Source organism: Dinoponera quadriceps, unplaced genomic scaffold (assembly GCF_001313825.1).
Source record: "Dinoponera quadriceps isolate SergipeBrazil2010 unplaced genomic scaffold, ASM131382v1 scaffold2853, whole genome shotgun sequence".
NCBI classification, from domain to species: Eukaryota; Metazoa; Arthropoda; class Insecta; order Hymenoptera; family Formicidae; genus Dinoponera; species Dinoponera quadriceps.
Genome location: NW_014556915.1, coordinates 7,031 through 15,079, shown reverse-complemented (window position 1 = coordinate 15,079; position 8,049 = coordinate 7,031). Strand labels below are relative to the sequence as shown.

The following is an 8,049-nucleotide window of genomic DNA, read 5'->3' as shown; positions in this document are numbered from 1 at the left end:
GTTATCATTTGAAGAAAACTGCTGCAGAATCGCATCGAATGCTGGTCGAAGTTTACGGTGAACATGCTCTTGATAAAACACAGTGTTTCGAGTGGTTCAAAAAATTTAAAAGTGGTGATTTTGATGTGAGAAACGAAGAGCGTGGGAAACCACGGAAAAAGTTCGCAGACAATGAATTGCAAGCCTTATTGGATGAAGATGATACTCAAACTCAACAAGAACTCGCGGATGAATTGAATGTGACGCAGAAAGCTGTCTCAATTCGTTTGAAAGCCATGGGAAAGATTGAGAAAGTGGGAAAATGTGTTCCGCATGAACTGAATGAAAGACACCAAGAAAATTGAAAAACCACTTGTGAAATGCTGCTCGACAGATACAAAAGAAAGTCCATCGTATCATGACAGGTGATGAAAAATGGATATATTTTGAGAATCCTAAGCGTCAGAAATCATGGGTGAATCCAGGCGAACCATCGACATCCACTGCAATCGCTTTGGAAAGAAGACAATGCTCTGTGTTTGGTGGGATCAGAAGTGTAATGTATTATGAGCTGCTAAAACCTGGTGAAACTGTTAACACTGATCGTTACTAACAGCAAATGATCGATTTAAATCGAGCATTGCGTGAAAAACGACCGGAATATGGCAACACAAAGTCACTTTGCTCCATGATAATGCCCCATCACACACAGCAAAACGGGTGAGGGAAACGATCGAGGCGTTCAGTTGGGAAATACTAACGTATGCGGCTTATTCTCCAGACGATCCGATTATCATCTATTCGCATCAATGGGACACGCTCTCGCTGAACAACGCTTCTATTCGTATGAAAATGTACGAAAAGAGCTCAATAGCTGGTTCGCTTTAAAAGAAGAAACGTTTTTTTGGCGTGGCATTCATAAACTACCGGAGAAATGGGAAAAATGTATAAATAGCAATGGATATTATTTTGAATAAAATATTTTTTATCATTTTCAAACTACGGACGTGTAATTTTTACAAAAAAATTCCGGTTTCATACTTCTACACCTGGTATACCGTGAAGTTACGCATCTGATCAAGGCAGCCTTACTTGATACGATGGAAGAAGATAATGACTAGAAACCCTTACTGGTATAGTCAAAAGATTTGAAAAAACTGCGATAGTTACAGAATATTCTCAGCGATGACATATTATAAACGTTCGTAAAACTTTCATATGTCGAAAATCATATTGAAACCATCTTAATAGAAACATCGATGTCACTCAATGAAAAAACATTTATAGCTAGTTGAGGACTGCAGATAAACGAAAAATTTAGGATTCGGACCTTTCTCTCTTTTAGGTCATTTTTCCTATTCTTACCTTATATAAAACATAAAGTCCAAAGAGATGTTAGCGATTTACATGCTGAACTATATAAATATTTGGTTCTCCTTATCTCGAGGTGCTGTTTCCAGTTTAATTTGAGGCCATGAAAGACTGTTACGTCCTGGGTGTCTCGGAAACTACGAATTTTTTTTTTTTAATTATATGATTGGGAAACAGACGAATTTCGGGCAAGCGCTACTGTAACAAAGATAAGATTACATTGGCAGCCGCTAAACGTGCCGTATGGTTCACAATGCATATATCATTCATTCCGCCTTCATGTAAGGTATGTAGTTTATTTACATTCTGGGTATCCCGGGGACGATAGATTCCTTTTTTTATATAACTAATTTATCTTGCCGCCATTACGTTAGGCCCGTATGTGTCCATACTGAGTCCAGATAGAAACGAATTCCTTCTCTTATGATTGTAAAACAAACAGATTTGATCAAGTGGTTTATGAAAAGATACGAGTACACGCTGCCCACATATGTCATAAGGCTCCCGATGGGGCTGCGATCTATCCACCTTTGTACACAGTCGGTAGAAGAAAGGCCCTTCTATGCGATTAGGTTCTTAAGATTATTTATGTCAATACTAGGAATTTTCCAGAGAAACCGTTTTCCACGCAACCTCCTCTCAGTGGTGGACGTCATCCATCACCCCCTGAAATTCTTCCTATATAAGCCTTACCCTTTTTGCCGCGAGGGCAGTTACAATAGTAGTTATTTTGCAGTCAGTGACAGTCACAGTCGCAGTTACAATCACAGTTCCAGTTGCAGTCCAGTCTAGTTCAGTTCAGTTTAGTTCAAACGCAGTCCAGTCCAGTTCAAGTCCAGTGCAGTTCAGTCCAGTCCAGTTCAAGTATAGTTAGAATTAGAGTTACAGTCGCAGTCACAATGCAGTTCTTAGTGTCAGTTCTTAGTTAGTCAATCTTAGTTCAGTCTTCAGCAGTCCACAACCATAGTCTAGTCCAGCCTTTGTCTTCGTCTTCATTCGTCCACGTCAGTCTATTGATATATCTAAATCGTAAGTCTCCATTTCATATTTAAACATGACTTTTAATCATTTCAATCCAATTTCCAATCCCACTTCATACCTCAGAACGCACACCTGCACTGCGTGATTATTGTTTTCTTTGTATTATATAACGATGCTTTCCTTGCTATACCGATATGTTAAACATTCTTGTTGCGTTATATCCGATTGTATTAAATTAAGTTACACGAATTATCTTTTGCTTAATCTTACTTTAATCTTCATCTTGTATTTGCGTTATTCCAGTAATGCTAATTCATAAAAATTTGTTTAATGTTAACCCACATATTTCATTGTTTAACTTTAGCTAACCTTTTCATCTTTTAAATATTGTATCTTCTACAATGACTTTTCTGATCAATTTACCACTTTTATTAATCCTTCCGAGAACCAAGTTATGTTATTAAACTGTTTTATTCAAAATGCCCTAAATTTAATCAAGTCGTTAAAAGTATTTATTCATCTCCTTTCAATTACCTAAATCTAAATTCCCCTCTCAACACACTCATATGGTCCTATCCCAGGTAAAGAGATTAAGTTCTTTGACCTAAATAAAGGACCACCTAACGTACGTTCTGTAATCGGAGAAAATGGGCCAGACCTCTCCAGACCTCGACTTGATCTGCACACCTATCAGTACGTTTAGGACTCGCCAGTGCACGAGTAAACAATTTTGTTGCGTTCGTCCTCTTCCAGGACGTAACAGTATACTCACAAATATTTAACTGACAAGGTGTATTTTATTTCCTTTCCCTATAATATCAATGGTTTAATTCCGGCTCTTATATATCTTGGTGGAAATCATGACCTAGGTCTTCAACGGATTGACCATTAGTCATTGGCTTGGCACCAATTTTTTATAATCTTAAGTGCTTTATCCATGAGCTACTTGAGGGTTGTGATGAGGAAACTGCCTCTCACTACTATGGCCAAGTCATCTGCATAGCTAAATGAAAAGTGACTAGTCTCCTCTAGCTTAACCACGAGGTCGCCCACCACAAGGCATCATAGCAGTAATGAAAGAACACCATCCTTTGGATATCATCTGACTTGTTTACCTCTTAAGATTAGGTTTCTATTACTGACGGTTATTAATCTGCTCCTTAACATGCTTTGGGTTCAGTCCACAAGTGCAGTTAGAATGTTGTGTCTGATCATGGCTTTCTCGATCACTTTGTATGCTGTGCTGCAGAAGCTCCCTCAATATCTAAAAAAAACTCCTAGGGCGTAATCCTTTACCTCCAGTTGTGCCTCGACCCTACTCACAAGATGGTGTAGAGCAGTATCAATCGACCTGCTCTCCCTATAGATATACTGAGACGAGGTCAGCGAATGCGTGATCAATGGGCCTTTTTTCAGAAACCTATCAACCAGTCTTTCTAGACTTTACAGCAGAAATCACCTAAGGCTGATAGGTCTGAAGTCTTTTACAAATATTTAACCGTTTCTGCCTGTTCTTGGTATTAAGATAAACCTCTTACCTTTCCAGGCTTGGGGGACATGCTTTAAAGCCAAGCTAGTCCTAAACACTTTTGTTAAGTGTCTCAGCAAGCAGGTCAACTCTTTCTGCAGAAATATAAGATATATTCCGTCTTGGTCTTGTGCTTTAAATGAGTCAAAAGTCAATATAGCCCATTCGAATCCATTTGGAGATGCGATTTTTGCCACTAGCGACTATTCCCTTGGTTTATATATGTCCCTGAGTTTCAGGTCATCTAGGTCGGTTTGCCGATATATTGTCTCCCGAAACCCCGGGAAATTAATCTTCATCGGGTGTCTCAGAGACTCTGTCATATTTTCCATATAGTCCCCATTTGGATTATTGAGACAACCAAATTAGGGACGGATATCTAAGCTAAAAATTCTGCTCAGCCTAGATGCCTCCGAGGCACTCTCAATACTGTTGCAGAAGTCTCGCCAGCTTTTTTGTTTGGCCCTAATTATTGTCTTACTGTAAATGTGTTGGGAGTTTCTGAACACCTCTTAGTGATGCAGTGAACCCAATTTTTGGCTTTGATGGAACTTTTTTTTAATCCCGACCTAAGCTTTTATAGCTCTTTATTCCACTATGAGACATTGGTCGTGGAGCACTTCAAAATCACTAGGAAGTTTATTTCAAAGGCATCCACAATGGCGTCCCTTAAGAAGAAGAAATGTGCCGTAGTGTCCAAGTTGTCCTTGATGTGAAATCTAGTTGGAACTTTAGTAAACATGGCGGATAGGTCTTTCCTATAAACTTCCCAATTAATTTTACTGGGATTACGAACCCACTTTCCTTCTGATACGTGCCGAACAGTTAAATGTATCCGGCTACGGTCAGATCCCGAAGGTTCATCTAAAACCCTAATCTCCAGCCAAGCCAAACACTCTCTTCGTGCAGATCGTAATATCTACCTTCTGTCTTCTTGAGTCCCTGAAGGTAGATGTTGTTTCCCTGTTGAGAATGACAAGGTTTGTGCCCATGATGAAGTCGAGTAGACTCTCCCCCTCTTGTTTATGTTGGTGCTCCCCAACCAACGTAGTGTGAGTTCGCATTGCAACCGAATAAAAGATTAAGTCCCCTTTCCCCAGCATAGGCTACTAGATTTGTGATTTCCTTCTGTAGTGATGAATCCTCAGAGTCATAGAAAATATAAGCTCACCCTATCAATTTATCCAAGGTTCCTTCTTTCACCAGGTTGATTTTGGTCTGGGTGACCGCTAGATTTCCGCAGCTGAGCTGTGGCATAAAGGTTGCAGTCCTTTGACAGCAATTCAAGCCCTTATATTCTCGCTTGGACTGGCTTTATATATTACATCGCAACCGCCCAAGCCTTTAATCGTATTATTCAGAAGCCAATTTTTCTATATTAGTGCAATGTTTATCTGCATCTCAGTCATGCTTCTGGCTAAAATCGCCGAGGCGCTTTTGCTGGTGCATGTTAATCTGGACCACCGTAATAGTGAAGCCCGCCATTTCTTGGCTGTCTCAGTCACCCCCTGTAGCGGTCTCTTTCGCGCCCTTACTTCGTTTTTTGCTGATCAACTTTACAGTTGCTCGGCCCATCTCGCAAAAGGGTTTCATCCTGCAGTTTTTAAGGGCCTTCAGGGAGCCACCGACAAGGACAGCGAAGTAGGCGCTCTAAACGTCCCTACTCTCACTTCCTCTAACGACGACCCACTCCCTGGCGGCCAACCCTACGTTTTGTATGTCGAGAAGCTTGATAGCATCCTTGGTAGCTAAATCTAGCTCTTCCACGTGTACTACCACTCGACGACACTTTGGAAGCTCCTCGAGCGGCAGCATACGTAGAGGATACTCTCCTGTCTTAATTTCGAGGAGAGGCTTTCCCCGGATTCCTCAACGGCGAAATCACAAATGATTGCGCCGTTCCTCTCCCAAACACCAATGAACATAGAAGCCCTTGATCCTGCTGGTAAGTACAGGGTCTTTTCCCTTACAAGTTTCCTGATTAAGACCATCTCACCTAGATTTTTGTCAGGATAGCTTTCCAAAATGAAAATTATCATAACAAATCCCTTAGTTGCTTGTGTATACAACCCTCGGTCTATAACCATGGTCTTCTGCCCTGACGACTGTCTGAAGGACTGAGAGATCCGCCCTCAGTCGTTTTTGCGCCCCAGGCGGGTATCTCCTCCAGGACTTCCTTCGCCTGGAGGGGCATCTCCCAAGTCGGAGGCTTTTCCAGCTCTCTTTATCTCCTCAATCGTAGCGTAGCGTCGTCCTTTCATGTGCCTCTTCAGTTTCGGGAACAAGAAAAAGTCACAGGGGGCCAGGTCTGGGGAATACGGTGGCTGCGGCATCATTAGTGTGTTGTTTTTGGCCAAAAATTCGCGCACAAGCAACGATGTGTGAGCAGGGGCGTTATCATGGTGCAAAAGCCAATTTTTGTTCTTCCACAAATCCGGACGTTTCTGGCAGATTGCTTCGCGCAAATTGCATATAACTTGCAGGTAATATTCCGTATTGACCGTTCTACTATGTGGCAAGAACTCATGATGCACCACGCCCCTGCAATCGAAGAAAACTGTAAGCAAAACCTTCACATTCGACCGAACTTGGCGCGCTTTTTTCGGTCTTGGCTCGTGCGGCAGCTTCCATTGGGATGATTGAGCTTTGGTTTTTACGTCATAACCATAAACCCATAATTCGTCACCAGTTATGACCCTCTGGAGCAAATTTAGGTCGTCGCGGACAGAGTCCAACAGTTCCCCAGCAATGTTAATGCAATGCTGTTTTTGGTCGAAATTGAACAATTTTGGTACGAATTTCGCGGCGACCCGTCCCATGCCCAAATCATTAATAAAAATCGAATGGCACGAACCAATCCATATGTTTAGGTCCTCAGCAACTTCTCTAACGGTGATTCGACGATTGGCCAATACTATTTTCTTCACTTCATCAATATTTTCGTCTGTTGTTGACGTGCTCGGGCGTCCGGCACGCTCTTCGTTCACATCTTCTCGGTCCTCTGAGAACATTTTGTACCACCGATAAACGATGCTTCGGTCCAAGGTAGCTTCACCATATGCCACAGTCAATATTCGAAATGTGTCCGCGCACTTAATTTTGTTTTTCACACAAAATTTGATACAGATTCTTTGATCCATTTTTTGGAATAGGCAAAAATCGAAGACGAGCCAAAACACGTCTAAGCAAAACAGCTGTCAAAGATAAACTGAATATTCAAAATGGCCGAACTTGTCGGCATAAGTGAGGGACATGAGTACCAACATAACGCCACAAAAAAATCGAAAATCGAATATATGTGACTCGCGGAAATTCAAAATTCGCGATACTTTTTGAACAGACCTCGTATGTGGCCATTTCTTCTTTGTTGAAACTTAAAAGAGTTTTCTAATTTTGAGAGCTGGATTGAGAGATATATCCGGAAACTTTTTTATGATTAAAAATGAAAATATAATTCAAAATAATATATTTTCTAAAGTGCGTTAAAAGTAAATAATAAAAATAAGTTATTTCTCATGTTCTCCAATGGTTTAAAAGTACATCAAAGTTAGGCCCGCATTGTATTAGGTGGTAAACTTAATTCCTGCGGTTTTTTTGTTCAAAAAACTCATTTATTTCGACATCAAAAGCAAAAAATACATTAATCGAAGTATTTTCCCTCGCTAGCTATACATTTTTCCCATCTTTCGGGCAACGCGTAGATTCCGCGACGATAGAACGATTGGTCTTTTGATGCAATCCATTCGTCGATCCATTTTCGCACATTCTCGTAGTTTCTGAAGTGTGTATCCACCAAGCCGTGCTGCATCAACCGGAACAAGTAATAGTCCGAAGGNAGCTAAGTCTGGTGAATACGCTGGGTGCGGGAGAACTTCCCACTCAAGCTGTATCAATGTTTCTTTGACAGCTTTGGCAACGTGTGGTTGAGCGTTGTCGTGCAAAAGCATGACTTTACGTCGATTGCTGACTACTGCTAGCTTTTTTTCCAACAATGCTTCATTTAGACGGTTTAATTGTGATTGATATCGATCCCGCGTGATACTTTCGTTCGGTCTCAATAACTCATAATAAACGACGCCATGCATATCCCACCAAATGCAAAGCATTGCTTTGTGGCCATGAATATTTCTCTTTGGTGTGGATGTCGATGATTGGCCAGGGTCTACCCATGATTGTCTTCGCTTAGGATT

General features: G+C 41.1%; 1 protein-coding gene across 1 annotated transcript in view; it reads left to right on the top strand.

Moving 5' to 3' along the window:
• The window catches only part of LOC106748381 (sodium- and chloride-dependent GABA transporter 1-like), a 25,425-nt gene that overhangs the window by 12,852 nt on the left and 4,524 nt on the right, over positions 1-8,049 (top strand). The window lies entirely within an intron of this gene.